The sequence below is a fragment of the Sus scrofa genome, chromosome 5, assembly GCF_054392235.1.
Source record: "Sus scrofa isolate SSC_HxYL_T2T_F1_AM1 chromosome 5, Sscrofa_HxYL_maternal_Yorkshire_Landrace_v2.0, whole genome shotgun sequence".
Classification (NCBI taxonomy): Eukaryota; Metazoa; Chordata; class Mammalia; order Artiodactyla; family Suidae; genus Sus; species Sus scrofa.
In genome coordinates, this window is record NC_139387.1 from 94613440 (window position 1) to 94633786 (window position 20347).

The 20347-nt window shown below is 48.7% G+C and overlaps 1 protein-coding gene and 1 long non-coding RNA gene across 2 annotated transcripts in view; both read right to left on the reverse strand.

Moving 5' to 3' along the window:
* The window catches only part of ELK3 (ETS transcription factor ELK3), a 69095-nt gene extending 56211 nt beyond the window's left edge, over nucleotides 1-12884 (reverse strand). Inside the window, exon 1 of the mRNA XM_021092732.2 lies at nucleotides 12414-12884. The gene's annotated coding sequence lies outside the window, so the exon portion shown is untranslated. The remainder of the gene's footprint in view (nucleotides 1-12413) is intronic.
* A 1584-nt stretch (nucleotides 12885-14468) lies between these two features.
* Nucleotides 14469-20347, reverse strand: part of LOC110260790 (uncharacterized) — a 183519-nt gene continuing 177640 nt past the window's right edge. The window contains exon 4 of the long non-coding RNA XR_002344245.2: nucleotides 14469-15078. This is a non-coding gene — a long non-coding RNA (uncharacterized LOC110260790). The remainder of the gene's footprint in view (nucleotides 15079-20347) is intronic.

Genomic DNA, 20347 nt, shown 5'->3' on the forward strand with positions numbered 1-20347 from the left:
AAACCTCTGCGGGTCCCAGAGCCTCCCACACATCATTTCAGTCCGTCTCTCCTTCTCTCACTGCATCATCAGCAACTGCTTCTCACACATGCATGACACATCAGGCTACTAATCTTGGGAACAGGGTGGAGCATTAGGGACCCTTGACCCTGTCCTTCCAGCCTTCCCTCCTCATGCGCAGGGAGCCTGGCAGTGGTCGGGAGAGGGAGAGTGCTGTGATTTTCCCAGAGAAGCTGGCAACTCTCTTGTCTTCACTGCAGAACTCAAAATAATGAAGCATCACGTCTTCCATCATGTCTGGATGGTTAAGTCACTAAAGAAAACATTCTCCAGCACCAGCACTCCTCTTTCCCTCTTCTTGGAGTGAATCCCCCCCAAATTATTTTAGGCATCTTTGAAAAAACAGAGAATGAGGGAGTTAGGGATGCGGCACTGTCTCTGTGACAGCGCAGGTTCTATCCCCGGCCTGGCGCAGTGGATTATGGAGGTGGCACAGGTCACAGCTGCAGCTCGGATTTGATCCCTGGCCCGGCCACTTCCATATGTTGTAGGTTTGGCAAAAAAAAAAAAAAAAAAAAAAAAAAAAATCAAAGAAAACAAAAAAAAAGAAAAGAAAAGAAAAGAAAGTGATAACTAGTTAGCTGATCTGGACATTGCTTAGAAGCTTAAGATCATTGTTACATTGTAACAATACAGCCCGTGTGAACTGATCATTTTCGCGCAGCCAACAGCATTATAAATCTCTTTTTTCCTTTTTCTAAAATGTAACAGTTCACAAAATGTGCTGGTTTCTGGAAATGTCAAGATTTGGCTGGAAAATAATGACATGAGCTCGTCTTTGGGTCTTGCTATATATAGTATTGTTACAAAAATAGTCAAGAGCTACTGATAGTTGGGCTATCTTATTCAGGGATTTTGGAGAAGCACTAGGAGCTGCCTTCCAGGGGTGGTTGCCTAAGGAAGGACCTAGACTCTTCCTTCCAGAGCACCAGTTTTCTTTGATGCTCTGCTTCGCCAAGCGCTTTTATGGTTTAGAAAATGCAAATTGTAGGGCTCAACATTTATACACAAATCTGCTAGGATAACATAGTCACGATAGCAGGGATCTCTAAAAAAAAGAGTGACTCCGCAGTCTTCAAGATTTCATCACCTGCTCATGTGGTGGACATCTGGGGGGATTTTAGCTGCATCTAAAGTCATAAGGGTAGACGCTCCCTTTCAGAGCTTTTCCGTCTCCATCTGCATCTGTTCCCCCACAGTTTTGTAGAGACATCAAGTGCAGTTACATATGATGAGTATGGTGCCAAAATGCAGAGTTGCTTCTAAGTTCAAATAACTTCTGATAAAGTTTTTTAACATGAAGCCAAATTATAATGGCATTAAGGTACAATGGCAGGCCAAAGGCATCCCGTTTTTCACACAAGGTCCATTTATTTATTTACTTATTTTTTTTGTCTTTTTTTTTGTCATTTCTTGGGCCGCTCCCACGGCATATGCGCCACGACGGGAACGCCACACAAGGTCCATTTAAAAGCAAGCATGGCGTGGAGATAAACTAGAGTGAGTGGAACACATTTAAAATATCTTGGTGTGGAGTTCCCGTCGTGGTGCAGCGGGAACAAATCTGACTGGGAACCAAGAGGTTGCAGGTTCAATCCCCGGCCTCGCTCAGTGGGTTAAGGATCTGGCGTTGCCCTGAGCTACGGTGTAGGTAGCAGATGCGGCTCGGATCTGGCGTTGCTGTGGCTGTGGCCTAGGCCGGCAGGTGTAGCTCCGATTAGACCCCTAGCCTGGGGACCTCCATGTGCTGCGAGTGCGGCCCTAAAAAGCAAATGATCTTGCTGTGTCTGTTGACTAGAGTTATTTCTAAGAAAACCGGTGCAACAAGAGACAGTGAGTGAGGTAAAAACTAAAGAGTCCTCCCCCAAGGCCTTAAATATAGTGAAAACCTGTCTATCTGCCTCCAAACTGCAATTATTCAATAAACAAAATCACATTAAAACTGTCACCAACTGGAGGACCAAGGGTTCATTCATTCATATCAGGCTGACATCGTACCCATGTGTTTCCTTCAAGAGGCCAACAAAAGCATCCCACGGAAAAGAACGGCTGTTGGTGACATCAGTGGCCCACATCGGCTCTGTACCTAAAGCATCCTCACTTGCCTTAGTGCCCGTTTGGGAGTCTGCCATCCACCCACGGGTCTCGGCCCTTTTTCTTAAATGTCACATACAACTCGTTCCTCTACTTACTCTTCCAGTCACTGTTCCACGTGACTATATCAACTGTGCAAAATAAATGTCAGATGCTGCTTTAGAGACTCTTCCCCTCTCGCGAGAGAAAATCACCCTTTCTGCAGGTCAGTCATGTGGCGGATGGACAGTCCTTAAGGTTCGGCTTCCCTCCAGCCCAACTGGCAGGTTTTAATCTTTGGTTTTCAAAACAACAGCAGCAAAGGATGTGGCAAAGGCTGGAGGAGGAGGCCGTCCTTGTGGTTCAGCTCCAATTTAAATCAAAGCAGGGCACTGCTCTTCTCGGAGGGCACTGATGCGGAGCTGGTGAGAGCCCCGGGATGCCTGGGTCCTTTTCTCCGATCCAAGACATCGCCCACCAGCACCCACATTTGTAATGAAAGCAATTCACTCGAGGACATTTTTTTTTTTGTCTATTTGCTATTTTGGGGGGCCACTCCCGTGGCATATGGAGGTTCCCAGGCTAGGGGTCTAATCGGAGCTGTAGCCACTGGCCTACGCCAGAGCCACAGCAACGCGGGATCCGAGCCGCGTCTGCAACCTACACCACAGCTCATGGCAACGGTGGATCGTTAACCCACTGAGCAGGGGCAGGGGTCGAACCCGCAACCTCATGGTTCCTAGTCGGATTTGTTAGCCACTGCGCCACGACGGGAACTCCCACTCGAGGACATTGTTAACACACTTTCAAAACGACTCAACGCATCCAAGGGTCACAAACGCAGCATTGAGAATCAGTGCTAAATAAAGACGTGAATGAAGCCCAGTCAGGAACGCCGCATGGCTGAAGGCCGGGGGCTTCTGGTTTTGCCTTGACTACCAAGGGTGACACGGGCCCATCCACAGGTGTCCTGCCCACCTCGAGAGGCTCAGCACAGACGGGACAGCCTCCCTCCCTCTGCCTGGGGTTTAATCCGTTCCATCCCTGACTCCGTCACTTGGAGAATGGGGAGATGTTTGTTCTAAAATGCCTTTACAAAGAAACCACCCCCCGCAACCACCAGCCAGCTGGGCTCTACCCACCAGCACCCTCTGGTCTCACAGATCAGTATCTAGAGCTTGAAAACAGGCAGGGACATCGGCAAAACCAACTTCCCCACCAAGACGCATGAATTCAAAATTCCAGAGGATTTCAAAATGCAAGACCATACAAGACTCAGGCGCTGCTTCCACATACAGTCTTCGAATAATACCAAAGGGTTTGCTCCCTTCCTGTGTGTTCTTAAGGGGGCTTTTGCTGAAATTATGAGGCCTCTGTGCTTTCTCCTCTCCCGAACATGGTATCAAAACTCCAAGTTCTCTCCTGAAATAAGGATCCTTTGGCATGGAGAGGTTTGGCAAACATTCCCTTAGGCTCCACTCCTCTGTACAGAACTGGGGCTTGAATTGCACGTGAGAAAGTGACTCTAGAGGGGAACAAATTCTGCGACAAAGCAGTGTCCCTCTCCCTCAGACTCAGGCACCCCTGCTGGGGCTACATCGATGGAGGCCACCCAAGTGTGCATGTACGTACGCACACACACACACACACACACTCATCTGCCTATCTTCTTCCTTTTTAAATGAACTCCAATAACCAGGGCTTCTATGGTACCCTCTAAAGGGACATCTTCTTCCAAACGCCAGTCGGGGGAGAGTGGCGAAGTTACATCCCCAGTTCACCGAGGACCAACCAGAGAGGTAACTTCCTAACTACGAGTGTCAGGAAACTGTTCCCACACGCACAGCCCCTCCCCGGCCTCAGAGCGTGTTCTGCCCTTCTGGGCTCTGGCAGCATCCTTCTGAGGGGGATGAGGGCTTACAGGTGTAGACAAGGCAGAAGAACCCCTGTGGTTCTTTCCTACAGAGAGACCCTGCAGGTACCCAGGAGCACATCCTGGAATAACTGCAGAGGCTTGCTTTGTTGTGGCGGTGCTTGCTGTCTGAATCGCTGTTCTGACAGCTGTGTGCGGGGAGACAACACTCCGCTTAATTACACCTGCGGGTTCATCAAGGTTTGACTGTCAACAATCCGCTCCTTGGCAACATCCAGCCGAAAGTCACAGCAGGTCTAGGCCTCCACTGAAAACAATTCAGGCATCCAATCCTGCATCCTTTCCAATCATACAGGCAGTGCCTTTTATTGGTTTAAAACTCAAGCCGAAATGTCATTTACTAATTACAAAAAGTTAGGGACAAAAGCTACACACACAAGCTTTAGCCTCAGAAGCGCTTTTATATGTGAATACCTATTTGGAACTCAGCCCAAAGGAAGGAGCGAGGAAAATTGGGGCATTAGACATCGCTAAGGACCGGGATGGTTACTGCAGAGGGATTAACATGGAAAGAACGTTACTCTGAGAGTCCTTCAAGCTGCTCTGTCCTATAAAGCACCTCATTCTTCACCAGCCAGCCTGAGAATAACTGATATCGACAGGAGGGTTAAAGCTCGTCCTCTCGGGTGTTAACAGCCTAACCTGATCTCTGTACCTCCACTTTTCTTGCACGTCCGAGCAAAAACCCTGGGAAAAGATGCAACCTCCCCAGAGGATCTTCTTGGCTGTTTCTTCAGTTTAACCAAGAGATATGCCTCTTGCTTAAAGTGCTTGATCAAGTCCACCGGCAAAAGGTGGGAAGAGGGGCTAGATTGACAAATGCTTCCCCCTTCAGATTGCTTTTAATGCAGTGAATGCCAGGTATTGTATACAGGGCTGGGATAAATACAAGGATGAGAAAAACAGATCAGGCCCGGAGGGAGCTGACAGACTGATGGGCAAGGCAGATGTGAAACACATCTTGATACATACAAGCGCAGGTATCCCTCACTTTCTGAATCTCAAGAATCCCAGAGTTTGGACAGTGACTTCAGATAACAAGGGACAGCCTGCTGTGAAATCTACATGGTTCCCAAGTTTTGGAATCGAAGTCTTACTGAATAACGAGGGACACCAGCCCTACCTCCAGAACTATATATCTGAAAGGTGTTTGGTTCGCGGGCTTGGACAGTAAGAATCTGGAAAGGGAGAATTCAGATCACCAGGAAGCCTGTAAATAAAGCCTGTGGTAAGGGTTCTGAAGGCCAGGGATGGATGCTGAGATGGCAAGTTAGCCTAGAGGACCAGCAGAGGCTTCCTCAGGTAGAGATGGTTGAGCTAAGACCTGGCAGATGAGGACCGACTGGCTCACAAGCGGAGAGAAATTGATGGGAGTGGAGGACAGGGGAGGGACTGCCGGGGGGAGGGACCAGCACTGGCCAGGGGCTCATCACACACCGGGGAATTGAGGAAAGGCCCGTGTAGCAGCCCAACCACAGCGGGCTGCTCGAATGAAGGATGTTGGTTTCCATCCCGGATGAAGGCACAGGGAGGGTGGAAGCAGAGGGGTGATGCAGACAGGTCCGTGTTTAAAGGACTGCTCTAGCTTGTGGGCAGGGAAGGACCCGCAGGAGGCGAGGGGCGATGGGGGCCCTCCAGGTCCAGCATGGAGGAGGGAGAGTCTTTTCAGAGACTGTCAGCAAGGCAAGAGCAGGGACCTGACCAGGCCATCACAATCTTACCTGTGCCCCCTCGACACCCAACCCGGAGACAGCAACTGCTGCTCCCAGATGCAGGCAGCGGTGGGTCTTTAGAAATGAGAGACACCTGTCACAAACCTCAAGAAGAGGAGGAAAGGACGCCCAGGGGCGAGCCCTGCTCTTCCCTCAGGTGTTGCTCATTCAAAAGGGGGCCGAAATGGGATAGAGGGGGACTCGTCAGGGGGAGGCCCCTTCCCCACCCAAGACAGCAGTTTTTAATAAGTGCCGTACACGTCTCGGGATCAGCTGTTTGGGGATGGCATCCAGCACTACCTCCACACTTGCAGAACTCCTGGAAGCAGTCAAGTTCTTGATTCTCAAACAGTCATATGCCAACAGGACTTTGGACTGAAAGGGACCACCCCCTCCTCTCTACTTGAACTACGGTACCCACCCAGCCAGGGATTTGGGGGTCCGGGGAGATGAAGTGCTATCCTCTAAACACAAGCGGTTTTAAGGGGATCCGCTTTCCCCACAGCATACACACGACTTTTGGTTACAGCTTCAGTGATATTCACGAACATACAAGGGATTTTTCCTCCTATCGTCTGGGGAAATCCACACGTTTGGATGACATATTTTTAACCAAGCGGATTAAATTTTAAAATATTGCAGTATGTTATCCAAGTGATCTAGGGTTTAGTAACATAGCAGAATCATGAAATTGCCATGATTTTAAAAGAAAATCCAAGGAATATTTTGGGGTCATGGAAGTAGTGTCTATTTGGAGGTAGGGTGGGGATTACATGCATATATGCTGTAATATTTAAGGTCTGTGCAGTTTCATGGCTGTAAATTATACACCAATGAAAAAAATAAAAAGATACCAAGGACCTCCGATTCATCCTGCTGTTTGGAGTAAGCAGCCACTAACCTCACAGGGCAGTGCAAGAGAAGGTGTCAGGTAAGTGCGTTTTACACCTACCCCATCACTCTCATATTTGTACCTGGAAAATTAGGGACCGGTCTTAGATACGGTAGCTTTAAAAATACTTAGGATGCTGTGTGCTTTAGAACTTCTTTTTAGAGCATGCATGTAAGCATATTCATTTTAGTCCAATTTAAATCAGACTATTTTAGGAGTTCCCTGGTGGCCTAGTGGTTAAGGACCTGGTATTGTCACTGCTGTGGTGCAGGTTCAATCCCTGGTCTGAGAACGTCTGTGTGCCTCAAGTATGGCCAAAAATACCCCCCAAAATCAGAATATATTAGTATAACCATCATCTTAATTGCTTTTTTTTTTTTTTTTTTTTTTTGGCCATGCAACATTCTGAAGCTCTCGGGCCAGGGATTGAACTTGCACCCCAGCAGTCAGGATGCCGCATCCTTAACCACTAGCCCCCCAGGGAACTTATCTTAATTTCTTGAAAAATATGCAAATAAATCTCACAGCCAATTATAAAATAATCCCATTGAATTCTTAATAATTACTTTCCCGCCGCTGAAAATTAACCAACATCAAGTGGTCAATGAGTACTTCCTAATAGCAATTCAACCACATTACAATGTACTGAAATGCCCAATTCAAAGGTTTACCCTGAAGCTGCTGGCATATATGTTACGTTTCTGGTAATGGATGAAAGGCCATGTTTATTCTGGTTGTGGATCGGGATGATGGGGAGTCAAGTTTCTACGAAGAGCAGGTGACTTAAAAGACTGAATGATCTACTACAAGTGAAGGTCCTTAGGATTTCCTAACATGCACACACACACCTGCGTGCTGCTGATTCAATTCACTGTAAGTGGCCAAACCGGAGTTTTCACGGTCTCACTGCCCTGGTTTCACACCAAAAGCTGGATGATCGCCACTCAAGCTGGCCATGGGCAAGAGGAATCTTGAACTGAAAAGCCATGGAACAGACCAGTTGCAAAGTCTGGAAACTTTACTGACATGAAACAGTAATAAATAAGAGGCACCGAGTGTGCAAGAGGCACCTTCCTCCCTCCTTACAGTTTGAGAAGTTCAACGTGTATTTTTGGTCCAACCGAGTTTCTCTGGTTTCATCACTGAACATTCTATTTTGATGTGTAGCAGCCCTGGACTTCCTGTTACTACATCTTGATATTCTACTGCAAATCATGACTCATCCTTAAATCACAGAGAAGCTCATCAAAATCCCAAACTTCACAGCACATATGAATTCAGTCTTTCAAGAGGGCAGCATTCCTAAAACATTACTTGGAGCCACAGAGACAAAAACACTGAACAAGTCTATGTAGAAACTGTGTCAATTCACTGTTGAGTCAACACATTTATTAGATCAATAAATATGGGCCCATGTGTGGTAACTTTGGTCTTAGGACTAGGTATTAAACTGTGCGACGTGATAAGTTGAGCGAAAATAAGTTACAAAACAGAAACGATGGTGTGACTCCAATTAAAAATTTTATGTGGGCGTGTGTGTGTGTGTGCGCGCGCGCGCGCACGCGTGCATGTATTTTAAAAGACAGGAAAAACACACACCAAAATGTTAACAGTGGTGGGATTATGAAAGATGTTTTTTTTTTTTTCTTTGTGGTTTTCTGAATCTTCCTAAGATAATACACATTGATATTTTTATAACAAAAAAAACTCTAATCTTTAGAAAATAGTGCTATACTAATGTGATCTCAAATATGTCATCGATCTACAAAGGCAAAGGGGAATTATGGATAAATAGGACATTAAAAACTCCTGCCTTAAACATACAGAAAAGTCTGCCCACAGAGGAGTCCTTCGCCCAAATGACCAGAACCTGTCATCGGCATGTGTGGGTACTGGGCCCGTCGGGGTAGAAGCCGGCTCCCCGCAGCCAGCTCACAGCCAGAATGGAGGGAGAACCCACTTCTTTTAAAGTTTAATGAGGAACCCCAGGTCTGGGAAACAAGAAGATGGTGAAATCACTCCCTGAGACTCAAAGGAGCAAAGCCTTTAGTAATTACTAAGCAGTAATTCCCCATCAGCAAAAAAAGACTCTACTCCAGGAAGCTGCATCCTTAAATAATTTTTTAAGAGTGTTCTGGCTTTGTTTTGTCTCAGGTAATGCTTTGCAATTATACTGATTTTTTTGAATCAGGTAGATATATAATTGGGTAGCACAGGACACACAAAATCCACTATTTGACAGCTAAGAAAGGAATATTTTAATTTATAGGCACTGCCTGGAAGCCCTTTAAAACCGATTTCAGGAAAAGAGTCAAGTTCTAAAAAATTATTACAAATACACATTTCAATATATGACCTCACAGTTACGGTTATTGTATATTACCAGTTTTGAACTATTCACATTTTTAAATAAGAAAAAAAAAAAAAGGTGGTCTTTAATGAATGTTTACCAAACTTCACAATTCAAATGGGACTGAAAAATCACTTCTCTCCCGGATCTGGGCTATTGCCCTTCTGGTCTAAAAGGCATCCGTACCAAATGAGTGAGTTTTAAGAGACGATCTACTTCGGCTCACAAAGACACACCACTACCGTCATCATTTACTTGCCATTCTGTGCACACACCTGACCAAAAAGACAGAAAAGTCACCCACACTATGTTATTATTCATGGGGCAGAAACGTGCCAGCGGTGACTTTTACCTGCGCTGGTCATTAAATGAATGCAAATAAAAGTTATCATCACCAACATTAATGTAAAAACAGACCTTCTCCAGCTGGGTACTCCTGACATTCCATTCGGGGCTGGAAAATTCTTTGTTGGGGATGCTAGCCTGTGCATTGTGGGATGTTTAGCGGCATCCCTGACCACTCCCCACTAGATGCCAGTAGCACCCCCTCTGATGATGGCAACCAAAATGCCTCAGATATTGCCAAACAGCCCTGGGGAAGCAAAATTACTCCCAGTTGAGAACTATTGATATAAATAAACCTCATGCTTTCTAAATATTAATTTATTGGACTGAAGAATCTAATCACCTCCTTTTTATTACAAAGGCGATGGAGTCCTTTTTTTTTTTTTTTTTTTTTTTTGGCTTTTAGGGCCGCACTTGTGGCATATGGAGGTTCCCGGGCTCGAGGTCCAATCAGAGCTACAGCTGCCGGTCTACACCACAGCCACAGCAGCCCCATATCCGAACCGCGTCTGCGACCTATACCACAGCTCACGGCAACGCCGGATCCTTGATCCACTGAGCGAGACCAGGGATCGAACCCGCATCCTCATGGAACCTAGTCAGGTTTGTTAACCACTGAGCTACGAAGGGAACTCCGATTATGAAGAAAATGTAGTCTTAAGAATATTTATAATCTTCGTCCTTAAGGACTGCTCATGCCGAAAGCAGTTGCCTTGGGGAAGCATTTTGCCTTCACTGTAAGTTCTTTTACCCTACTCACAGCCTTCAATACAACAATTTACTGAGCATCTACTCTGTGCCAGGTGCAGTGTTAGGGTCATCTTCTACTCATGTCTACTGACTCAAACCCTGGTCAGGCTGGGTGGATTGTTTTTAGGACATGCTTTGCCACAAGAAATGCCAACCCCTGAAAAAGTCCTCAAGAGAGCAGCATGTCCGTATCATCAAAGGAGCCCCACAGTTCCCATCGGGTTCCTTAAAATCTTTTACCCTTCTTAGTAATGCTTCATATTTCCAACATTTAAAGGTTTAAAAAAAAAAAAAAAAAAGGCCAGAGGCCTTTGCTATATTTGGCATAGAATGACCATCAGGGGGTTTTGCAGGCAGGATCATTACTGGAAACTCTAAAAACACTTAGGGACAGTCTTGGTAACTGTCTGACCCACCTGCCCTCCTAACACAATTTGTAATTTTATAATCCCCATAAATTGAAACTTATAAGCGACCTTTCTCAAATAAATGTGTGTCACAGAAGGAGAGGAAAAAACGGAGAGCGATCAGAGGGTATTTTGTTTGGCAATAAGACTCTGAAATCAATTTGAGCTCATTAATAGATGCCTGGAACTGGCTTAGTTTCTCATCACCTCACTCCCCCCCGCCCCCGCCCCCACGCACAGAGGGTGGGTGTGTTTGAGCAGCTTTAGCAAGAGAGACTTCACACACACACACAGAGAGACACACACACCTAGGAGGGAAAAACCTGCTAAGTCCGAAATCCAAAATGACTTCAAAGTTTTCAAGATGCTGCCCTGAAAAGGTTCGTTGGGCGGCTGGCTGCCCCTCTAAGTAAATAAAGCCGTAACGTGTCTGCCTCTCCAGCGCAGGGCTCCCCCGGCTGACAGTGGCTGCACAAAACCCCTCCTGTGCCGAGCAGCGGAAACTCCTAATGAGATTAGTTGGTGTGTGTGCAGACATTACTTAGCAATGACTAAAGGGGCTCTCTCTTCCTGCAGCAGCCAGTGGAAAATTCAGGGAACTTTTTCCCCCTGCAGCAGCAGAATCCCTTTAACCCTCTCCCCAGCCAACTCCAAAAACAACTCAGCCTCCCCCAGCCCCCTTCCTCCCTGCTGGGGTGCTGGGGGGAGTTAAAGACCAGCCAGGGGCTTCCAGGAGCAGGAGGGTGGGAGAGGGGCCGGCGGGGAAGGGGCGGGTGACCCCTCGAACACTACAAAGGAAACTGTAAAAGGCACAAATACATAAACCTGAGAAGGAGCAAACCACAGTTTCTTTGTGAGCTCCTCTAGTGAGTCATTTTCAAGATGCTGTCTGCTGCCAGTTTCAAAGCGGAAGCGCATGGCAATTAGTCTTGCCGTTTCCAGACAAGCCAGAAACTCTCCCGACACTGTGTGTGTGTGTGTTTTTTTTTTTTTTTTTCTTTTTTCTTCTTCTTCTTCTAAAAAGCCCCTTTTGCAGTTTCTGAAATAACATTTCTTTCTCCCACCCCCACCCGCCGCCTAACGGCAGCTTGTCCTCGGGGTGATTCGGTTCAGAAAACCTAACAAAACCGAGCCCTCTTTTCTTTTTTAACCCTCCAAAACCGTAATTCCTCCCTCAAAAGTTACAGTAGCATTACAGGCCAGCATTCAGTTGCAAGCGAAAACGCCTCGTCCTCAAGTGCCGGGGGCTCCAAAATCATCTCCTGCCCGGTCCTCCTCCAAACCCGTGTCCAGTAATAACGCCACTAGCTTTTAAAGGTCCGGCTGGGCGTGCGCCTGGGGCGGCGACCCGGGCGGGGGGTCACCTGCCGAGCCCGAGGGGACGCTCCCCCCAGCCCCTCGGCTTCGCTCCCCACGCCCTCCGCTTCCCTCTCCACCCCTGTCCTTTCCCTGGATCCGAGCATCGGTGCCCACCGCCACTCTGGGGGGCTCCCCAGCCCCGGCTGAAGGTCGGCGGTGGTCCAGCCACCAGGCACGCAGCCCGCGCCAGTCACCGTTCTTCCCAGGGACCCCGAGTCTCACCGTCCCCCCCAACTCTCCCGCGCGCCCCCTCCTCCCGGCTCGCAGCGCAGCCCAGGGCGGGGTGTGCCAGCGCCTGGTGCCCGCAGCCCCCCGGCCGGCGCGCCAACCCGCCGCAGGAGCATCCCCGCGGCGTCCCCTCGCGGAGGCCGTCCTCCGCCCCAGGCCCGCAGCCCCCCAGCACGGCGCCCACCCGGTCCCACCTCCCCCCCCCAAGCCGTAGGGAAAAAGCAAGCAAGAAAAAAGACACCCCCCCCCCCCGCCACGAAACTTTGCAACTGTCCAAGCAACAGGCACGAACCCTACTACCTACCCAGATGTGGGGGAGCTTTCAAGATCCTTCTTCGGGGGAATTTCTAGGAGGAACCGGGCGAAAGCCCCCGAATTTCCATGCTGACAGGCGTCTGCAGACGGTCTGTGGCTCTTGTAATGAGATCCTGATTTTCCCCCCCTTTTTTTTTCTTTCTCTCGCTCCTCTTTTTTTTTTTTTTTTTTTTTTTTTTCCTCTGGTGTGTGTGAGAGCAGGAAGTTGGAGCAGTCAGGCCGAGCCGGCTCACTTCCTTTACTGCATTATTCCCCAGGCGGTGTGCAGTCTGTGTAAACAGGCTTTTCCGCCCCGCGCCGCGCGCCCCGGCCGCGGCTGTGCGCCGGGGCTGGCCGCCGAGGCCCGCGCATACTCCGCCGCCCGGGGCCCCGCACCGCGCCCGCGCCCCCGCCCGCCGCGCCCCGCTTCCTGCTCGGCCACCCCCGGGGAGGAGCCTCCGGACCCCGTGCGACTCCGAGTGGCCGCGGCCCCTCCCCACCGGGGGGCGGGCAACTCGGCCAGAAACGCAGGGACGCTGCCCCCCGACGCGCCGGGGGGCTGACCTTGGGATAGGGCACCACCGGGGACCCCTCTGCTCCCCCGGAGTCCCCGCGCTGGGCCCCTGAGTGGGGGTCTTGCCCTGCCTGCCTGCCTGGTTGGCCTGGGCGGGGAGGCCCGAAGTGGGGAGGCCGCTAGACGGGCTGTTTTCTGTCCGCGGGGCCGGGAGAGTGGGGGGGCTAGGGCATCGGGAAAGGGGTCTGCTTGCTCTGGGCCGGGCGCCGCTTTGATCGTGGGTGGGGGCGTGATTGCTTAGGATGAGAAGATGTTGCCTGTGCAGCAAAGGAGGCACAGTTTTTGGCCGGGGATGGACAGAGTTCCTGTCTGGGATTTAAAAAAAAAAAAAAAAAAAAAAAGCCAGCGCTCGGAGTAGGGGGCCCACTTTGGGGAAAAGGATGAGAAGCCATAAACTGGAAGCCACGATTCTCCAGGAAGAGCCCTTTCTGGCCGTTTGCTATGGCCTACTGCAGGCCCAAACTTTCCTGCCTGCTTAGGGGCTCCGGAGGCAAAGGGGCAGCCTCCGCCGGGCCAAGTGACTGAGGCTTCATCATCTCAAAATTGGACTCCACGCCGCACTATCCGTCAAGGGCTGCCCACCCCCAAGGGCTCCGGGCCAGGCTCCGACCCGAGAGCTTGTCCACTGCCCTGAGGCTTAGAGGAGAGAGAAGGGTGAGGATGGAAGAGGCCCTCGCCCCCAGCCCCCTGCCCCCAGGCTCCCACCCCTGACTGCTCACCTCCTGGACCCCTCCATTTTCCGCTCCTTAGCAGCACAGACCAGCGCTTCTCAAACCTCAGCGCGCCCCAGCATCGCGGGGAGGGCTTGTTAAAACACCAGTTGCCTGGCCGCACCTTTGCGGGCCTGAGGCGGGAGGTCTGGGGTGGTTCTCAGCCCTGGCTAAACTTTAGAATCACCTGGGGAGGGCTTTGAAACCTCTTGATCACCACACACAGCCCAAACCAATTAAGTCAGATCCCTGGGGCAGGGAGGGGGCGTTGGTTTCAAAGGATGGCCTTTCCGAGTCCCTCCACTTGTTTGTTTGTTTCTTATTTTTGCAGCCCTTCTGAGGATGGTTGGCTTGGGACCATCTCACTATGACTAGCTGTGGAGGGTTGGATTTTACTCTCCTTAGGACCCCCAAGTGCCAGTCAGAACCCTGGGCTCAGGGGACCCTCGGGCTCCCAGCATTTGCTTGGGGCCGGTGTGGCTAGTTCACTGAGAGGTGGGACAAGGCCCAGCAGGCCTCTGAGAAGGGTGGGGAGACAGGAAGGGTGGGGGGCAGAGGGCAAGGTGGGGAGGACAGAAGAAAGAGATGTTGGGAGGAGGAAAGCCCTTGATTGGCCACAGCTCATTTTCCACTTTAGCGATGATGGTTACAATGTAGCGGGCTTCTCCTGGCACCCAGGAGAGCTCACTGCATGTCCCTGTATGATGCAGCTGTGGACTGGGACAATGTCAACTTATTTTATTATCCTTCTGGAGGAGGAAAAAAAGTCTCCTACGCACAATTAAGAACACCTTGTTGCTTTATCTCAAAAGCACACGGCAAGGCCAAGCCGAAGTATCCCTTAAACCCGTGGCGTTCATGCATTTTATTGTGTGTCCTCACAACAATACAGTATGTTGTGGAATCCTAATATGTGTGAGAGAGAAAAAGCATACATATTGTCATCAAGCTTTAATTAGTTTGCCGCAATGCCTCTTTGTCCAAGGCACTCCCGAAACACTTCTGGGCGGTTCTGGCATTTCCCAAACCAAAGGAAAACCTCTCGTTTTTCTGGTGTTTTCAGTTGTCCGCGCCACCAACAGCAAGCTCTTCATTGGAATGAGTAACTCAGAGCTGACACTGCTCTTCCTCAAGGCACAGGGAATAACGTACAGGTGCCCAGAGCTTCTGGACTTGGCACGCGCCAGCCACTGCCGTCTTGGCTCAGGCCGCTATGATAAACGCCTTAGACGGGGCGGCTTATACAGCAGCCGTTTCTTTGTCACCGTTCTGGAGTCTGGGAAGTCCAAGATGGAGGTGCCAGCCAATTCGGGTTTTGGCGAGGGCCCTCTTCCTGGCTTACAGATGACGCCTCTTACTGTGTCCCCACCTGGCCTTTCTCGATATGCTCCCTGGGAAGAGAAAGAGAGAGAGAGAGGAAGCAAGCTCTTTGGTGTCTCTTCTCGTAAAGGGCACTAATCCCATCATGGGAGCTCCACCCTCGTGACCTCAGCTAAACCTAATTACCTCCCAAAGGCCCAGCCTCTTAGTACCATCATATTGGGGGTTAGGGCTTCAGCACGAATTTAGGGGAGACGTTAACATTCAGTGCCTAACAATGGCTATTTGTTTTCCGTGTTTTCCTTCTCACTGTCAAAAAGCAGCCAAGGAGGATGGCATTTAGTAGTATAGAATCCACAACCTTTTTTTTTGGCTCTTGTTTTAGGGCCGCACCTGCAGCATATGGAGGTTCCCAGGCTAGGGTCGAATCAGAGCTACAGCTGCCAGCCTAAACACAGTCACAGCAACGCTGGATCCTTAACCCACTGAGCGAGGCCAGGGATGGAACCTCATCCTCATGGATATTAGTCAGAGGCATTTCCACTGCGCCACAACAGGAACTCCCCTCTAGACTCTTCTTTTTATGCTTTTGTTGTAAAACAGACAGGAGTTAGGATTGTATGGGGTGTGAGTAAAATTTCTTCCAGAACCCTATGTAGCAAGTGACAGGGCCATTCATTGCTGCTGGCCGAGAGAGAATGACACTCTCTCAGCTTTAATAAGAGCGGCAGAGATCTGGAGTTCCCGCTATGGCACAGCAGGTTAGAGATTTGGCATTGTCTCTGCAGTGGCTCAGGTCACTGCAGAGGTGCAGGTTTGATTTCGGGCCTGGCACAGTGGGTTAAAGGATCCAGCATTGCTGCAGCTGTGGCTCGGATTTGATCCCTTGCTGGGAACTTCCGTATGCCAAGGGTGCGACCAAAATAAAAAATAAATTAACTTAAAAAGTAAAGATCCGCAGAGCTTTTACCAGAGACTGAGTCAGTCAGTGTGTTGGAGTGTGGCTGGGGCAGGGTGGAGGAGGGTCAGCCCAACCAAACCCTAAGGACAAAGAGTGGAGGGGGGGCTGAGTCTCCAGAAGAAAACCCAAACACGGCTTCCAAAAGAAGTGTATTAGTCAGATTTTGCTGGGAAAATACCATGTAACAAACAGCCCCAGCCCTCTGGTTCACCAGCACAACAGTTGGCAGGGTTTAGTTCTGCTTCATATGTTTTTCTCATTTGGGGACCCAGCCTGAAGGAATGGGTTTAACATGGGACATGTGGCTTTCTAGAAGGATGGAGCGCAAGAGACGTGAATGGAGACACATGACGCCTTTTAAAAACCTCTGCTTAGGACTGGGACACCCTCATGTTCACTTACAATCCACTGGGAAAAGTAATCAAATGACCAAGTCTAAAGTCAGTGGGACAGGAATAAGGACGGGGTGAGAAGAAGGAAGACTTCTGAACAAATAACACAATCTACCAAAGAGAAAATGGATGCTGGGTACACAAAACAACACATCTTTTGGGTCCCTCATGATGTAATATTCCACAGTGTAGGACAGAGTTTTAAAAAAAAAAAAAAAAAAAAGAGGATAAGGACGTATAATTAAGGCAGGAGAAAAGAGTTTTAAAATATATCAAACTAAAATGTTCTAGAACATAGCCGAACAACTAATATGTGAAATTTATGAATTGATGAATTTAGGGGGTCGGGGGAGGAGCTGGGACTAGACGGCCAAAGCCTGATGGGAAGACACCTGCTCAGGGAGCGAGTGTATGTTTGGAATCAGGAATGTGGGGCTCCAGTGCCATGCTGACTTGGTCTAGCTCTGTGTCTGTGACTAAGTCACTCACCCTCTCTGAGCCTTCATGAACATCTGTTGTGTTTGTTTTAACTGATTTTTACAGTGAATGCCAGCTGTACATTAAAGCATGTGTCATGGACTAGGATTCAAAATTTTCACGAGGAGTTCCCGTCGTGGCTCAACAGTTAACGAATCTAACTAGCATCCATGAGGCCGCAGGTTTGATCCCTGGCCTTGCTCAGTGGGTTAAGAATCCAGAATTGCCGGGAGCTGTGGTGTAGGTCACAGAGGCAGCTTGGATCCCGCGTTGCTGTGGCTGTGGTGCAGGCCGGCAGCAGCAGCTCCGATTTGACCCCTAGCCTGGGAACCTCCATATGCCTTGGGTGTGGCCCTAAAAAAAAGAAAGAAAGAAAAGAAAAAAGACTTTCGTGAACCTCATTAGAAGGAGTACTTTAAAAATTTTTACAGCCTTTCAGGCAGAGCTCCCCTCGAGAGGGGGCTAGACTCTCTTCCTTTTGCGTTGTCAGAGGTCCTTCGGGGGACATTCGAGAAGCCTTGATTTGCCCCATCCATGGCCAGGGGTTGGCAGACTGCAGCCTATAGGGTGCAATGCCTGTTTCTAGATGACTTTTGAGGTAAGAATTAACCTTTTCTCTTTTAATTTTGAATTTTAGTAAAAAATGACATAGAATGTACCATCTTGATTATTTCGAGGTGTACTGTACAGTCGTGTGTTATGTGTATTTACACCGTAGCGCTGCTGACCTATAGAATCTTTTCATCTTGCAAAATGGAAACTCTCTCCCCATTAAACGCAATGTTCCATTTTCTCTTATCCCGGCCCCTGGCAACGACCATTCGACTTTCTGAGTCGATGAATTTGGCTTCTTTCGGCACCTCAGACAGCGGACCTACACAGGATCTCTCTTTTTTGTGACTCGCTTATTTCACACAGCACAATGTCCTCGAGGGTCATCACAGTGTGGCATGCGACAGGATTTCCTTTCTTTTCAAAGCTGAATGATATTCCATTGTGTACATACACAACAATTTTTTTTTAACTTTTTGTCTCTCTCGCTCTTTTTTTTTTTTCTTTGTCTTTTTGCCTTTTTCCAGGGCCACACCCACGGCATATGGAGGTTCCCAGGCTAAGGGTCGAATCGGAGCTGTAGCTGCCAGCCTACGCCAGAGCCACAGCAACACCAGATCCGAGCCACGTCTGCGACCCACACCACAGCTCAGCACAATGCGGGATCCTTAACCCACTGAACGAGGCCAGGGATCGAACCCACAACCTCATGGTTCCTAGTCGGATTCGTTAACCACTGAGCCAGGACAGGAACTCCTTAACTCTTCATCTCTTGATGGATATTTGGGTTGCCTCTACCTCCCGGCTGTAGTAAATAATAAGAATTTATGTTTTTAAGTGGTTGAAAATAAATCAAAGGAATAATAATATTTTGAAACGTCAAAATTGTATGAAATTCAAATATCAGTGTTCATAAATGAAGCTTTGTTGGAACAGAGCCATGCTTATTCACCTAGCGTTAGCTCACGCTGCTTTTGTGCTACAGTGGCAGAGTTGAATAGTTGTAACAGAGACTGTCATGGTTTATAAAGCTGAAAATATTTACTTTCCGACCCTCACAGAAAAAGTTTGTCACCCCCTGGCACAGGCCATCTGAGACCAATGAGATTCTGTGCTGTTTTTTGGTTTGGTTTTAACCACATGTTTTTTCTTATTCCAGAGAATCCTTTCGTTGTGACATGGGGCAAAAATCTTAGTATCTTTAACAAACTTCACATCCAGGGACCTTGTCTGTAAAGGAAACCTTTAAAGATGCTTCATCTCATTCCTTTTATTTGCCCTTCTGCTGAGGTGGGGAACTACTGGCTTAGACTCTCCAAGCCCTAGAGACTGTCTTTCAGGCCGTTCTCTGGTCTCTGAACAAACTTGACGTGCCAGCCCTGGTTACACATCAGAACCACACATACCAGGGCCTCACCCCTGAGATTCTGAGGCTGAACCCAAGAATCTGGTTCTCCAAAGCTCCACCCAGATGACCGCTCTCCTCATGAAACCCTTGTAAATGTCTTACTCATCCTTTAGCCGAAGCTCAAACCCCACCTCCTCCAAGAAGTCCTCCAAGATCCACCGAATGAAGTACCTGGCTCGTTTTTCCTACATTCCCACAGCAGAGGGTTTGAACTTGACCACTTAGTGTTATCCCTAATGCCTGCCCAAAAAGTGCTAGCAAACTTTTTTGAATCAATCAAACGCATCACTCATAAAAGGAGTGATATACAATAAAGTTTTGAAAATGACATTCACTGTACAGTACTGAGACATGTGAACAGTTTCGATGAAGGAGAATAACTGATGACATTTGGGGGGAATTAACACGAGTTCCAAGGTTTCGATTTTTTTAATTTACAATTGATCGAAACATTAATACTTTGTACCTCCGCACTCACCCCAAATCCACATTGTGTCATTAGAAAGGAAAGGAGATTAAAACATAGGGGCAGGGTGTCACCACTCCAAAAACTATGAGTCATTGCTGTAATTTCCAGGATGAACACAACTGAGAAACTGTGCTGAACAGCTACTGGTCACAGTCACTGCTTACATAACAGAAATCTGATTTATCCAGAAAGGTACGGTGGTCTTGGGCCTCTTTTCTTTCAGGGATGCCTAAAGTTCCTATGCAAACAGTTGCTTTAGATTTTAAATCTGTAGATCAAGAAAACAGGCACTTCCAGAGTTCCCTCCGTGGCTCAGCAGTTAACAAACCCAACTAGGATCCATGAGGATGTAGGGTCGATCCCTGGCCTCGCTCAGCAGCTTAAGGATCTGGCGTTGCTGTGAGCTGTGGTGTAGGTCGCAGACACAGCTCAGATCCCACATTGTTGTGGCTGTGGCTGTGGTGTAGGCTGGCAGCTGGAACTCTGATTTGACCCCTAGCCTGGGACCCTCCATATGCCGCGAGTGCAGCCCTGAAAAGCAAAAACGGAAAAAGAAAATAGGGCTCTTGTTTCATCTCTTGTTTTGCCCTGAGAAAGTGTTGGGCAAGGCTTCAAAGCAAACTGCTGCCTCACTTTTCCCGCAGTATCAGACAGTCACAGAAGCCCCGGCAGTGCCCCGTGGGCAGGATGTCATGCCTGGGCTTTAATGGCAAAGGTGGACAAGGGGTGGGTTTCAAGACCAGCTCCCTCCTGGTGGAAAAAGCTAATGGACTACAGCTTGATCATCACCTTGGAAAAAAATCCCTGAAATGCAAAAGAGAGTAGTAATTTGAGAACAGCCAGGGAAGACCTGGGGCCATGACCAGGCTTGCCGGAGCTGATGCTAGAGCAGGGTCTCCAGAGGGAATAAACTCCCAGGCAGAAGCACAGTGCTTTCATTCCCTCCCAAGGCTCTGTTTGCCCAGGGTGACAGGTTTTGTTTGCGGAAGGCTAAAGCAGGGGTCGGGGTGCAGGTTGTGGTGGAGATTTTGAGGCACGATCCGAACAAATGAAGTTGTTCCCTGTGAAATCGAGAGCTATT